We start from the raw sequence: 16,691 nt of genomic DNA on the forward strand, positions 1-16,691 counted from the left end.
TTCTTCCCTCTCTTTGAAAACAGTCCCTGAGCCTTGGGGCAGGAGTGATATAGATGTCTAGTTTGTAGCTGAGTACTCCACAGACACTTACTCTCTGCGCTAAGCACTGTGCTTTCTGGGCTGACTGCTGTCCATTGCAGAAGAGTTGTAGATTTCTGGAAGTCAGACCAAGAGCTCCGTTTTTCAACTTGAAGTCAAGATAGCTACCTGCCAGCCAAGTGAAGCGCTGCAACCTTCTGTGGGTTTCTTGCATCAGGTGGTTGGTAACATGGTCTGAATGGCCTAGAAATTGTTGTCACACTCACCAGAGGAAACCGTTGGGAAACAAGAGTGCTAAAACAGTATTGTAAGACACCGCAGCTTTCCAAGGTTGGAGACAGAGAAGTTGAAGCATAAGGAAAATCTATCAGAGGAGATGTAAAGCACGTGAGTAGTGAGGCAAGGAAAGCAGGGAGAAGTTAAAGTAAAAAGATGTCTGAAGAAGGGAGAGCTGGGCAGAGTGATGAATACCTACACTCCCAGCACTGGCAGGCTGTGGCAGGAAGGTGTCAAGTTTGAGGTCAGTTAGTACTGTCCGCATAACAAGATCAAATGTGGGATACAGCTGGGATACAGAGTTAATAAAATGTAACTAATAATAACAAACAATAAAAAAATGTTTTGTTAAAAAAAAAAAAAACCAAGATCAAATGTACAAAGGCTATTTCCAGTTCATCAGGTAGGCAAGGGATGATACACAGACATTGGGTTTAGAACACAGATATCATTTCTACTTTTGCGAAGGTCTTTGAATCAAGCATTAAAACAAACCCTGACTAGGGAAAGTTCAGAGCACACATGAGAAGAAGTGGTATTCAGAATGGAGAGAATGCATGAGGTTAGGCTATGAAGGGAAGATGAAAGGTATTGCCTGGCTTAAGAGTGCTGACTTTGGGGACAGAGACTGTCTCTGACATGAACTGATTGGCCTGCTCTTTGATCACCTCCCCCTGAGGGGGGAGCAGCCTTACCAGGCCACTGAAGAAGACAATGCAGCAGCCATTCCTGATGAGACCTGATAGACTAGGATCAGAAGGAAGGGAAGGAGGACCTCCCCATCAGTGGACTTGGGGAGTGACATGGGTGGAGAGGGAAAGGGAGGTGGGATTGGGAGGGGAGGGATTGGCAGGGAGGTACAGGGGGGATACAAAGTGAATAAACCGTAATTAATAAAAATAAAAATAAAAAAATAAAGAAACTGATAGGAAAAAAAAAGAGTGCTGGCTTAAAGGTCTTTCTCTTTAGGTATTTGCACTCAGATGAGGAAGATTCATGGGTAAGAGTTATTGTTAGTAGAGGGAGAAGAAAATTCTAGAAACTTTAAAAAATTCTAGAAATAACCTCCACTCAATAATAAAGAGAGGCAAAGCTGCTCACAGAGCTCATCATCTGTCTGTCTCTATTTCTTCAGCAAAATGTTCAAAACAAAGATGAGACTTAAACATTTCAGGAGAGAGGCAAGTTACAAGTAGTCACCTCGGAAAGCGGGACGGTGAGTGGAGCTGGGAGCTGTAGGGTGATTGTCTGGCCGCATGAAGGGCTCTCTTGTGGAGAGTGAGCTGGAATTTAAAGTGAGGTCAGTCAGCAGTCCTGTGTTTATTTCCAGCTTCATTTAGTTTCGCTGGTGCAGGTGAGGATAGGAGGAGGGTTGGCTGTAGCCAGAGTTGCATCTTTTAAGTGAGTAGGCCCAAGAGACAGAACTGATGGAGCATGTGCAAAGAAGAGACTGTAACGAGTGGTCACAGAACTTTTTGTTAAAACAGAAGTGACATGAAACTATGAGGAGCCCAAGGCAGTTCAGAAGCTAGGATGATGGGGTATGGAAGCTAGTGTTGAACACAGGTATAAGGGTGAGTGGAGAGAGAGCATTTAAGCGGAGGTTTCTATCTGAGAGAGCACTTGGTCTAAGGTAGAAAATAATGTCAGAAATAGTATGAAGCAGAGTTTGGAGAAATGAGAACACAGAATTGTGAAATTCTTATGTGCATGGACATTGAAATCACTAAGAATTATGATAGAAAAAGCTTTGCAGAAAAAAAGGGTTCTAGAGAGGGGACTGCCTTAAAGAATTAGACAAGCATGGACATAAATGCTTAGAAGAAAGAAGAATGTCTGTGTAATCTGACATCTAGGGTAACAGAATTGGGGAACGTGACATGATCAAGGAGCTATCTACTGAGCACCCAATCTGGTGGTTTGCAAGGGGCAGCTAAGTAACAAACAGCGGGAGGGGTGTCCCCAGGGAAAAGCCTGGTTTCCATTTCCAGTACAAGGTATAAGTAAACAACAAAACAGTGAGAATGTTCTTGACATCCAAGAGTTAGTGTCAAGGGCTTGAGCTGGAAAGCAGTCAGGCTGCCTGAGGAACCCAGACTTGTGTTCAGAGAGGTTTACACAAAGCTACGCACAAATTAGAGTGTGGGGCATCCGGCTCTATTTGAACATCAGATAGCCTGCAGGCACATCATCTACTGAACTAGTACCTACCCCAGCTCCTCACTCCCTGCCCCATATCCATCCCTGTCTCTTGACATCCACTCTTTTGTTCTTCATCTCTGTGATTGTGTCATGTTGAGAATGTCACAGGAATGGAATCATATCATATGTAAGCTTTCATAGCAGTTTTCATTAAACATAATTCCTGAAGTGCGTCTTTCCTGACTGTGTCAATCACTCACATGCCTAAATTGCTATTTACGCCATAGCATGAAAAGCCAGAGTTGGTCCAACTGGTTGTTTGTTTAACAATTCTGAGATTCATTTCTTTTTTTTTTCTTTTTATTAAATGTAAAATCTGTCATGAACATTTCACACACAGAATTGTGAATCTTAAAACTAATTGTTGGAACCAGATACCTTAAAATCGTAAATAACTTTGGCATTCTATTGTGCTCTTCTGTCTAATTACAGTTAACTAAAGTTCTTTAAAGACAGTCATCAGAGGAAGCAACTTTGGGACATTGTTTTCCCCACCTGTCCTAGTTTGGCTTCTGTTACTGTGATAAAACTTCTTACCAAAAGTAGCTTGGGGACGAAAGGATAATGCCCACCATCAAAGGAAGCCAAAGTAGGGGCTCAGAGCAGGAACGTGGAAGCAGGAACTTAAGCAGAAACAACCGGGAAGTGGCTTGCTGGCCGTGGCTTACTCAGCCTGCTTTCTTATGAAACCCAGGACAATCTGCTTCAGTGCATCATGCATTGGATCTCCCCACAGCAATCATTGGTCCGGAGAAGAGCCATAGGCCAATGTGACGCACACATTTTCTCAAACGAGTCTGCATCTCCCAGCCGATTCTGGCTTGAGTCAAGTTGTCCAAAGCTAACCAGTATGCCATCTTAAAATTCTTCTAATTTTTTTTAGCAATTATGTGCATAAGCATGATTTACATTGATCATAACCCCCTAATTATCTTCTCTTGTCCTCCTTCTAACAAACTTCTTTCTTCCCAACAAATCTCCCTTCTACATTGTGGGCCACTGCATTTAATTAGGGTGTTGCCTGTGTCAGTGAAGGTGAAGAGAGATTATTTCTTGAATAAAGGCAATTTACAAGTGTTTGTACCACTAAACAATATGACACGCCCCTCCCCCAGCAACTGCTAAGAATCTGCAGGTCTTCCGGAAGTTACAGGGGCTTATGAGCCCTTTCACCATTCATGATGGGATGTTGATGGTCCCTGTACAGTCTTATACAGAACTTAAGCTAGTACTCACTATTTTTTTTAATTAATGGGTAAAAACACTGAGATATAGCTTCTTAAATGAAGCATACAAACACACACATACAGGCACAGAGAAAGAGAGAGAGAGAACAATAGAGGCGAATATAGAAAACAGAATGCTGAGTGAGTAATGCTAGCCATGAAAGTGTTTGATTCTATTTATTGGAAAAGAAAACAGCATTTGGGTTGGGACTACCAGGAAATGTGCTATGAGTATCCTTTAGCAGAGGTACTGATGGATGCTGAGGTGCTGCTGATGTTCAGGTGTTGATGGTCATTGTCTTAAGTTGATGAGATGCAGAGAGCTGCACATGTATCGCGGGTGTGTTTTGTGAATGTATGTGTGCACCAATAAGGCATTTAAATACAAGCCTTCTCATATGACTCAGGGGCCTCTCTAATGTGTCCTCCCATTTTGTTGTTCATGGCAGGCTAGAACTCACAATTCTGCTTATGTTTTAGTCATCAATAATGTTTTATTTGTAATGTTTTTCAGAGAACAGGAAAGAGGCTCAAAGCAAGATTGTGGCTGAGCAAGTCTCACTAACTTACTGATACCTACAGCATTGATCTTATCAGCAACCCTCTTTCCTGCTATTCATCTCACTGTCAACACCTAACCTGAGAACAATGGAATAAAGGCGTGGAATTTTTATTTATTAAAGGGCAACATCCTAGAAATGAAATTACAATTTAGTTGGAGTAAATTGTCATAAAACTTCATTTTTTTCTAATACATTAGGACTATAATTGAAGGGCATTATGTGCTGTTTATCATGGCAATGAAAACACAGTCAGAATGAACTTCTCTGGGCTGCTTAACTGCTTCTTATTAGCACTGAAACTATACTCACAGCCCATTATCTTGGGCTATATTTTTTAGTATAAGGGAATTGCTATCAAAGTGTACTTAATCTAAAAGGAATTGGTTTATAATTGGAGTCTTCGTGAAAGGAGAACTAAAACTATTTGGCAATGTCATGAGGTAGTACGGTGCTTTGGAATGCCATGGTACTGGCTGAGCACATTGGTGACACTGTCATGGCACAGCCTACTCTGCACTTTTCATCAATTGAGTAGTGAGTGAAAACATATTTATCACTTTGTTGAGTAGAGCTGATTTTCTGGTGACTCTCAGAGAGTTTTTGTCCTGGTCTGTTCTCTAGTCAAGGATGCACTTGGTACTTCTTTTTAAAAATGTCTATTTATACATATATACCTGCATGGGTTTATATATACTATGTTCATGCAGGAGCTCATGAAGGCCAGAAGAAGGTATCAGATCCCCTGGAACTGGAATTACAGATGGTTGTGAAGTGTCATGTGGGTGCTAGGAACCCAGAGATTAGTTGCTGAGTCATGTCTTCAGTACCATCAATTGGTATTTCTTACATGGAGGTTTTGATTAACCCAAACACAACGATTACCATACTTGAAGTATGGTAGACACATGGCGAAGGTCAGCTAAGTCCCAGCTAGCAGATACGAGTAAAGAAAACCAGAATACTCCTTCAAATAGACTATATCAACAGCTACAGAGTAGTGAATGTAGGATGATTATTGCCAATAATGTACTATGAAATTCTAATCAAATTCCTGCCAGGCATGACTGTCAATATTAAAAAAGTATAAAAGATGGTCACACAAGTTAGGTCAGAGGTTGGCTCTTTTCTCTGTAAAGAATCAAGTAATGTATATTGTTAGTTTGACAGGACCCCCACTCCTTGTGACAGCTCTGACTCTGGAGCATGAAGCCTGATGTAAATGACACTCAAGTAAAGATCCGTAAGCCTATTTCCAGTGTCATTACAAAGAACAGACACTGGCTAAGCTTAACCGTGAGCACAGACCTTAGAACAGTAAGATGACAATTCCACCTTTGAGACTATATGTACTTGTGCAATGCAATGTCAGGCCTTTAGGGTTGTAAGCTGGCTATCTAGATGTATGATGTGCTCTTATTTGTTAATGATAATTATCATATCGTGTGGTTAAAATATGAGGTAATTTTAATGTAACTATTTTAATTATGATATACTAATAACACTTATTGCTATCATTAAAAATAAATAGCACTTTATTCTTTTGTGTCTAGAGACACTGCAATACCACATCTCCCGCCCTTTTAGTAGAAACAAAAGGCAAATCAATCTCATTTCTAAACAAAGGAGGATTTTTCAAGACCATTTTCAAACTTGTCCCTTCGCCTCAGTTGACATAGTATCTGGCTGTATGTGTTTCTCTCCTACTTTCTCTGTGTGCGTGCACAACGTGTGTGTGTGTGTGTGTGTGTGTGTGTGTGGTGAGTGTGTGTGTGGGGTGCATGCTTATGTGTGTGTGACACTCTGACAGAGCTGCCTGGCCCTATCTGCGAGCATTCCTTGACTGACTGCGCTAGATTTTGACTGACTCCACTGCCTTAGAATTAGGGAGTGGGTTGGCCTCTCTCTTTCCTCATGAGTAATTTGCCTCACGGTTGAAGCAGCAGTCATGACAGGATCCAGCCTACACTTTGAAAGACTGGACAGATTCAGAAGCAAATAGGTGACTTCTTCCATCAGGGAGAGACATGGAGGCATTGTTGCCTTATGGTTTAGAATCAAAACTTCACTCAGGAGCAACCACGGGCTTTACATCTGCTGGTAGTTGGAGAGCAAGGCAAAGGCTGTGTGCCCAATAATGTGACTTGTTCAAAACCCAATTTCCTTGTTCACAGAATTGAGATAATATTGACACATTTAAGGTTGACATGAGAATTAAATGCCAAGAAATCAAAGTGCTTGGTAATCTCAGCCAAGAACCCCTTTACTGCTCGGGTGCCCTCTCTGTCCTTTCTGTACATTTTAAGATTCTTTTCCTTATGGCTCTGGCTACATGCATTGCAGGCAGAAAGAAGTAAGCACTGACTTATCTTCTTATTTCCCAATCTGTATTCCTCCCAGAAATCTGACAGACTGACACCAGAATGCCAGCTCTGAGCTCAAGAGCAGTGACGTCTTCATATCCTTCAACAGCACAGACAATCTAGGGCAGAGTTGTAGCACATCACCCAGTACTTTATATTTCCAGTGTTTTTTTTTTTTTTTTGACATTTAACACCATCAGAACATACAGCAGAATCCAAGCACAATTTCTTTGAGGTAAAAGTGTGAGTGCTTTTTCATATCTCAGTGTGTTGAATAACCTTTAGATGCAAAGTTAGCACAGCAAACATTGACATGATGCAGGCAGCTCAGAGCACAGTGCCTAAAAATAAACACAAGTAGTTCATATGCTGCAAAAGTTAAGAATTCAAATGAAAAAATGAGCTTTGTGGCATAGAGATCAACAAGGCCTCGCTATTGTCTCTCATCTCATGGGTGCAACTGATTAGCAGTCTTAATATAGTTATAATAATGACATATAGGAATATTATACATCATATGGCTTCATGTTATATATACACAAGACTTTGATAAAATTACTCATAAGTTCTCTAGCTGCTATCAAGCTTTATTTTTCCAACTGGGTTACAATTCCCTTACCAATTAGGTTGTGTAATTTCGAATTGCACAGAAGTTCTGGGTCTGAGTTATAAGTTTGTCTGTTTGGGGGTTATCTTAAATGGCATTTTGGCCGTTTGTTATTTTTTATGTGGCTGGGAGAATATCTTCTAAACATGCTCTAAACATAATGTTATTGTAAGGTGACAATTCCACACTCCACCCTCTCCTGGGCATGGTCCTTGGGCCACGGTTTGTCCTCTTTAGAATGAACTCTTTTCCCAGGATGTTTCCTTATCTTCCAGACATCATTCTCAGCCAAAATGCACTGTTCCCTTCAGTGACAAATAATAGTATTCCAGGGTCTATGGATTTTTTTTTCTGTTTTCCTTTCAGCCTGGTAATGAGATAGACCTTAATTTCAGTTTCGCTAGTGAGCCCATATTGAAATAGGACAATACAACCCACATCCTCCACCACAGTTACTGACTAAAGGTCACACAAATATCCTAGGCTTGATTCTCTTTTGTATAGTCTGAGATCTGTGTCTTTTCCCTGAGCTATCAGGGCATACAGGGACCTTCCCCTTGGATGCTTAGATGAAAATTTCTCATATCTTTCTGTACATGAAGACGGAAAGAAGCATTCTTGAGCACCCATAGCAATCACTGTCAGAGTTAGTTCTAATATAACTGAGCTCCTGGTGACATTTCAGAGCCATTGGCACAAGCAAATAAAATTTATTTCAGCATTGAAGCCTGTCTGATTAGTACTTCTGTCAGGCCCCCAAATCCCAAAGGGAAGCACAGAGATTCCCCAACCATATAGCATCCATGCCTCAATATGAGGGTAAACATGTACTAAACTATAACAGGATTCCAGTTGCACAAAGAAGCTTAATGTCAGAAAGACTGTCATTAAGTGGCTTGTCCTACTCCTTCCCATCTGTCCAACTACCTAAGCTTTCTTCTTCTCTTTCTAGTGTTTGCTACCTATTCATCATTACCAGCTATTATAGTTTTGTTTCTGTTGCTTTGATAAAATGACCTGACAAAAAGCAACTTAGGGGGAGGGGACTTATGTTAGCCACAATTCTAAGTTACAGTCTATCATCGAGCAGAAGTCAAGGTGGCAGGAACTTGAAACATTTAGTCAAGATGCAGACAAGAGCAGAGCAAGGATGCACAGATGCTTGTTCTCTGCTTTCCATCCACTTAGAGCCCCTCCTATGAAATGGAGCCACTCATACTCGATTTGGATCGTCCTGCCTCAATGAACCCAGTTAAGAAAATCGCTTATAGGTTAACCTAATAGACACAATTCTTCATGCAGACTCTCTTCCTAGGTTATTCTACATTGTGTCAAGTTGACAGTTAAAACAACCGCCATCCCAGTTTTCTTAATTTTAGTAACAGGACTATCATTTACTAAGTTACATACTGTACTGTTAGATTTATAAGGATTCATAATCTAGAATAACTTTGTTATTACTTGTCATCATTATTATTGCTAGCCTAAGATGTGAAGTCCAAGACTTAGGATGAGTAAATGATCTAGTGCTAAGGTCTCCACCCGTAGCCCACGGCAAGTAGGTCATCAAAGCCAAATACAGAATCCAGTCTTCACATTTAGAAGATAATACAAATGCAATACCCAGGTGTCTTGATTAGAATAGTTCTTCAGAAAAATCATTTTGTCTGTTTGCAAAATGGATTAGGAAAGGGTAGAACTGGGCACTGGTAAGATAGGTAGCAGGTCAAGCAATAACATGAGTGAAAGGTTAGGTAGTGAAATCTGTGGGATGGTTATAAAAAAAAGAGAGAAGGAGGTTGTTAGCCTATCCGTTATTAAACAGAATAGGCTTGGCTTGGTGGGAAACACATCCTATCATCCAGATTAAAAGCCCAGCATCGTCCATTACACAGATCTACTAGACAACCTCTAAGCCAATCAACAAAATAACAACTGGATAGTTCTTGAAGGTTTTAGAGAATATTAGGGGCACAGTGTGGATGAGATAGACACGCCAGTAGTATACTTGGAATAAGGTATCATCCAACACTTCCATGCCAGCCATTTCCTTTCGCTTTTAACTAAACTATCAACAAAGGATAAGAGCTTCCATTGGATAAACCTATTGATTGACCCAAACAATAAAGACAAATCAATAGATTTTTAAAGCCAATTCAAGTTATCCAGCAGTAAAAAAAAAAAAAGTCCTCATCATCCAACATTTGCATATAGTATTCTTTTTTTCTCCCCATTAGGCCTATCCTTTTCAGCAACTGAGGTCTTAGACAGGAATGATAGACGCAAACCTATGTCAACATTATGGACCAGTGACTGCCACTGTATGGCTCTGAAATGATAGGCAGATGTTTTCTTTCTTGATTTACTGATCTATTTTCAATACGTTCTTTGTAGCTCTCTATTTTGTTATTAAATACATCACAGATGATGATAGGAATGGCCCACTGTCTCAATTAGTTTGAGACCTATACCGAAATGCTTTACTGAGTAATCTGTTCACAGCGTACAATTATTACTCACAATATAGGAAACTGGGAATTTCCAGGTTAAGGTGCCTACAGAGTCTGTCTAGTAAGAACTCCGCCTATGCCTCAGAGAGGTGCCTTTCCTACACAGGGAAAAAACAAAACAAAACAAAACAAAACAAAAACAAAAAGCTTCATTAAAACGTTTATGAGAAAATGTATTCCATTCATGAAGATAGATACCCATAACCTAATCATTTCTAAAACTCCTGACCCGTGATACCATCACCTGGAAGTTAGGTCTCAACAAAAGTAGTTTGAATGAGACAAACATCTGGAATGTGGTATCTACTTTTCAGTGAGAAATTTTAGAATATTTCTCAACATCAATACCTATTATGTCATTGACATTTTCTAGTGCAGCGTTTGAGTCATAAGTACCAGTTCAGTCCCCTCCCTTTTTTCAAATAAGTTTGCATTTGCCACTGCCTTGACTTTAAGCTTGGTTATGCAACTTGACTGGCCAGTTGCATGTTACTGGACTGTATAAACCAAAGCTTGAACTATACCTCTGCTCCACCTCATCCTAGAGGTCAAAGTTAGAGAAGACTAGAAACTGACAAAGAAAAAAAGTTTAGATTTGGGGAAAAGTAAGAACTGAAGTCGAGACTAGGGCCTGTAGTGACTTTAGCCACTGCTTTGTTGTTGCTAAGAACTAAACAGTGACTGAGATTAAGTGTAAGAAGTTGTGTACATTGGTGGTTGGAGACAGCCTGGTTTCAATAAGGTAATCAAGGAGGGCTTCTTAGAGGGGTAAGAGCTGAGGGACACAGTATCTGTATTAATTAAGGCCTACAGAAAGACATGTAAGGCATTGGAGCCTCTGCCAGCATATACAAAGCTACTACATAAATTGCGTGAAGACTGTCTCTGAAGAGTTGACTTCTAAGAGACGCCTTTTCATGGGCTACGTCTAGTTCTATCTTGATAGGGTCAGTGGCCTTGGATGAGGATATAGTCAGAGATATCCAACAGAATATTGCGAGAACTGTCAGAGGGCACCATAGCTTGCAAACATGATCAGTTAGGAGAGGTTATTCACATTATAGTATAATTTGTTATAAAATGAAGATCCATAGTAAGGGCACCATGTGCTTATAGGTGCTAGACTAGTACCGGTCCTGCTTGAATGGAAGGCAACTAAATTTAAAGAGGCAAAAATCACTGTCCATTCATCAGTGAACAATAAAGCCAAGAGTATTTATACTTCAAGGTTTATGGTCATTATTTTAAATATGCATCTATGAGATAAGATAAATCATGTCAAGTCCAGACAGGATAGACAACTATTTGTGAATCTAGCACTTGAAAAAGAAAATTAGCTCCGAGTGGGTTGAGATCTTCATTATGAATTAGAGAAATGGGCTGGAAGTAGAGCGTGAGGTTGGATCACAGATCATCATTCCATCATCTTCCTTATAGGAAGCTCATTTCCCCTAAGCCCTGGGGGGGAAGCTGTTGTTTTTCCTTTCTATCATACACATGTTCTTTGTGGTGTCGTGCTAGCGGTAAAAGAGAAGGATTAAAGGGAAAGCAAGAAGTCCCAAGGAAGAGCCTCAAATCTTGGTTGACAGTAGATGCTGAGAGAGTCTTATCGATTCCTGCTTCACAGAGAGTCAGAGGAGGGAGAACAGAGCAAGCATGAGGAAGGACCGGGGAAACAGGATTGACTTTCTGCAGTGACTAGGCAAGCAGCTGGTGTGTGGCTGGACAGCTTGAATTCTCTGCGGGTAGATGGATATTTGGATGGAAGGCCAAGCCTTGCTTGGCTCAGCCCTTCATTGTGAGCAGCAGGTGTTATAATGGGGAGCACAGATTTTTTTTTTTTTTTTTTGAGGCTGGAGAGGAGACCAGGCTTTTTCTATTGCTACTTCTGCACCAAAACATTTTCTTTCTTTCTTTCTTTCTTTCTTTCTTTCTTTCTTTCTTTCTTTCTTTCTTTCTTTCTCTCTCTCTCTCTCTCTCTCTCTCTCTCTGTCTCTCTTTCTCTCTCCCATTGTTACTCATACATGTATTTTGAATCTCATCTAATAAGATTGGATAGAATTAAAGCATTTAACAAAATTAGAGATTTTAGGAGGGTCATGTTTGCACATATGAACACTTGAATTCTATTTTATCTTATGGCCAGAGGCTTTAAAATTTAAACACATTCTTTTTACACACATTATCATGTCACGTGAAAGTGTTTTTGTTTTCTTATTTCACTTTCAGAGAGAGAATCAGTGGTTTGCTAGTGTTGTCATCTCTGCCTTTGGTGGATTTTGAAGCAGTCTCCATTGTCACTGTGGAGAGTATGCTACTGGGGGCCTATGTTACTTCATTATAGTTATCTGATTTTTGTCATGGAAGGTTTTGTATGATACATAGACAGTGATGGCACTTCTATCTGTGTCTAACAATTTCAAGGTAAAATGCAGAGATAGGAAAGACAGAAACATCTGTTCCAGGTCCCCCCTTCTCTAAGGCCAGTTGTCCACACAGTGATCTCCACTGGGGAACATATTAAGCACTTTAGTGTCCAGCTGGCTTCAAAGGGCTGTACAATAGGTTTCTCGCACATTGCACACTGCTTCTCTGTGAGTGGTACGTTGCTACACTGACATTTATTCCCAGGGTCAGGAGGGAAAGGCTTTCTGAATAGCCTGCCTTTTGTTGAACAGAGTTCCCTGTGTGGCTGCCCAGCCAGGGCCTGAGCCAGGCCAACCAGTGGAGCATTGCAGCAGGATGGAATGTTACACTGGTCGGGTAATGGTGACAATCTGGGAACAGGCAGTGACTTATGTTGATCACGGTCTCCTTTACCCAAACTGATGGCTGGGAAGCAAGCCCCTTGGCCTGCACAAAGAGCAGTGTGTTTCCATTCTGGCCGTTTGCAGGTGGGAAGTCCTGCTAATCTGAGCAGAGTGAGCCTGTTAATCTTGGAGTTATCTAAGAAAAGGCAATTGGCTGGAACTTCCTCAGCACATAGAGCTGTGTCTACTGCCATCAACATGGTCTGATCAGACAGAGGCTTCAGAACAGCTCAACAGTGTATACTCAGGAGCTGCTGGTCTGGGAGATACCACTATCTGTGTTCCAGTAAACCAAGAAACAGAGATGTGTGAAGATTAATGGGCTGATTCAAAACTTTATAATGTTATTCTTAAACAACAGTTGGTAAAATTGCTAAGACATGTATTTCTATGTGTTTGGTGAAATTTCAATGTCTTTCATGAAATTTCTGAAAGAACATGTTAGGATTAAGGCTTGAATATCCCTCCCCCACAGGGGATGCTGGTGTAGTCCTTGACCACAGATTAATTCATGGTCCATCCTTTATAGGTTGCAGCTAGATTTCTGGGAAGCTTCTGCTTTATCCCTTATATCCTGGGCTGCCTGGAATTTTCAGCAGCTGGCCTTTGAGCTCTGATTGGCCTAGAGCTTCATAGTCAATAATTATTAGGTACTAAGCTGTTTTAATTAGGGTTTTATCGCTTTGAAGAGACACCATGACCATGGCAGCTCTTATAAAAGAAAATATTTAATTAGGGCTGACTTACAGTTTGAGAGGTTTAGTCCATTATCATCATGGCGGGAAGCATGGCAACATGCAGGCAGACGTGGTGCGAGAGAAGGAGCTGAGAGTTCTACATCTTGATCCACAGGCAGCAGAAAGAGACTGTGTGCTCCCCTCATACCCCCCAAGAGAGGAGCAGCCTTGCTAGGCCACAGAGGAGGACATTGCAGCCAGCCCTGAAGAAACCTGATAAGCTAGGATCAAATGGCAGGGAAGGAGGACCTCCCCTATCAGTGGATTTGGAAAGGGGCAGGGAGGAGATGAGGGAGTGAGGGTGGGATTGGGAGGGAATGAGGGAGGGGGATACAGCTGGGATACAAAGTTAATAAACTGTAACTAATATTAAAATAAAATGAAATAAAATAAATACCAAAGAGAGAGAGAGAGAGAGAGAGAGAGAGAGAGAGAGAGAGAGAGATTGTGTGCCACACTGGGCATAGCATGAGCATAGGAGACCTCAAAGCCTGCCCCCACAATGACACACTTCCTCCAACAAGGCCACACCTCCTAATAGTGCCACTCCTTATGGGCCAAGCATTCAAACACACGAATCTATGGGGGTCATACCTGTTCAAACTACCACACAAGTCAAAGAAATTTGATAGTTAAGCATTAATTAAGCACCTACTATTGTTTAAGGAAAAGGTTTGTCTAGCATAGCAAGAGATGCCATTAGAAGGAGTAAAGAATGGAGTGGGGATAGAAGCAAGAGCAAGAGAAAAGAGGGGTAGTGTGAGAGAGAGAGAGAGAGAGTGTGTGTGTGTGTGTATGTGTGTGTGTAGGGGGGTAGGTGTTGACCATAAAGGTGTGTTTCACTTTCTGCTGTGACTAGGCTGCTGGGCACATTTGATTGATACAATGGAAATTAGCCATGGAGTGGGTTTCTTTTTCTGTTTTTTTGTCTGTCTTTTTTTGGGGGGAGGGAGAACCGCTGTGAAACTACCAGCTCCACACTGTGTTTCTCTTCCCCAGTTAGCTTCATAATTCATATTATGTAAACTGTTTATAAAAAAAAAACATTGTATTTGTAGCCCAAATTGCATATTAGTGGCAGATATGTAACTATAATTTAAGTAAAAAAAAAAGTCTGTAGCCAAGTAAGCTTTCCAAAAATATGTCATAAAACCATCAGGTTAATAAATAATTTTGAATGTGCTTTTAAGTTGTGCACACAGAGAAAATAAGTAAGATTCTTATCTCCGCAAATCAGCACTGCCCAACGCATCTCTGGCTTTTCAAACTGGGTATGTATGTACATGTTTTCTTATCTCAGAAATACGTCCAAGAGGCTTGACCACATTCTTTTCTATTAGTTGGATTACGTACAGTAGTTACGCAGTGACAAATGGCTCCCTCCAAATTCTAAGGCTCACCCTCCTTCCAATGCTGGTCAGCTCTTCTTGTCTCAGTCACCACATCTATCCCATCTTTCCTTTCTGAAAAGGCAGGGGAACACAAAGCACAGGGTCACACCACGAACAACGTGAGCTGGCCTAAATGTGACATATGCCACCTGTCACTATAATTAGCACACTATCTGCATGACCTTGTCTGTCTTCAGACACAAGGAAAAGCACCTGAGCAGGGTGAACAATGTGAAGGTCTGCCTTGAACAGAAGCTGCTAAATATTTTGAATATGGAGGGAGACGGGAATTATTTATTAGGCCATAAATTACAAATACATGTCAGCTTATGGAATGCTTCCAGGCCTAACTAGAACCTTCTTAGAGAAGGTCAGATCTCTTTTTGGAAAATGGTGTAATTAACAGTTAGATCAATCACTTTAAGGTAAAAGATTTAGACCACCAGGTCAACCTCCTGTGCTATTAGCCTGTAAGTGAGAATAACATTGCATGGAAACGAGACCGTGATTGTAGCCATCTATCTACTTCTCGGCAGCCTCAGACACATTGTTACCTCTGCAGACACAGGAGCTGGAGGAAAAGCTCTCTTAGCTTCTTCCTTTCAGTCACAGATTCTGGGATTCTGTGAATTCCAATCCTCACTTGGATTTTATTTAGTATTGACCAGAATATGGGGTAGAAAAAAAAAGTGTTTTAAAACAAAAAAGATAATGGTGCTGATCTTAAAATGAAACATACATACAAAAGTCCATAATGCATTCCACTAAAAAGGTTGTTTACGTTATTTTAATTATAATTATATCATTTGTCCCTTCCCTTTCCTCTCTCCGTACATTCACTTTTATACCACTTTGTATCTCTCTGCGATGCCAGACTGGAATAACTCCCAAACAATGTAAAATTCTAAGATCACAGTCTAGATAAAAGTCCCCCATGTGGTATGAGGAGGAGGCAGAACAGTAATGATTAATTGTAAAGGACTGAGACCCTAGCTTTTCACCTGCCTCATCTCTATATCTTACGGGGTCCTATCTATTTGAATCAATGGTTTGCTAATTACAAACTGTCTTTGGAAGATTCCAGCACACTCTTGGGTGATTCATGCTTTTGAATTGATTTTCACATAAGCTAAGATACAGTTGCACCATTTAAGCACTTTGAAATTGGTCATCAATGAACTATTTTAGACTTAATAGATTTGATAACACTTGAAGAGTCTCAGATTTTGATTTTTGCATTATACTGCTAATATAGTGGGAGCTGATGATTATGGGCTATTCATCTGCTTTTGTGAAAAACAACAAAAACAAAACAAAACAAAACAAAAACCTGTCTTATATAGTCTCTGATTTGTGGGTGTGTCTCTATACAGTTGCCTGGGGTGGGACTGAGCCTACAGTCACTGCCTTTGGCTTCAGTGAATACTTTTCCCATTTAGAATTGAAATATTCCTGCTAGTGAGGCAGTTTTCATTTTAAGTGAGGAGTAGTTTGTTTTGTTATTGACCTCACTCATCAACTATAGGTTGATAACTACACCAAGTCCTTTGCATCGTAAGTACCACTTTAAGGGAAATCTGAGACAATAGGTTATCTGGCTGTGACACAACTCCGAGGCATGAAAAACAATTCATACCATCAATGTGCAGCCACATTTGGATGTGAAGAGGTTCCTGACCTAGAATACCAACCACACAGTCCTCTTCTGATCTCTGTATGTTTCTTTTTGACATGCTAAGACCCTAGTGACACTGGTGAGAACCCTTTCAATGGCAATGACTTTGTACCTTGTGGACTGCTCCTTGACAAGAGCATGAAGGCTGGAAGTGCCATCCTGAGACTTTTATCTACACTAGGGGAGTGGGCTTGTGGCTGGCATTATATTTAACTTGTTAATTCCCACTTTCCCCACTTAGGTGTAAAGTCAAGCTTTCTGATTTAAAGAGCCATCTTAGGGAGACAATGAGGAG

This window comes from Psammomys obesus, unplaced genomic scaffold (genome assembly GCF_907164565.1).
Source record: "Psammomys obesus unplaced genomic scaffold, mPsaObe1.curated_primary_1811, whole genome shotgun sequence".
In the NCBI taxonomy this organism is placed as follows: domain Eukaryota; kingdom Metazoa; phylum Chordata; class Mammalia; order Rodentia; family Muridae; genus Psammomys; species Psammomys obesus.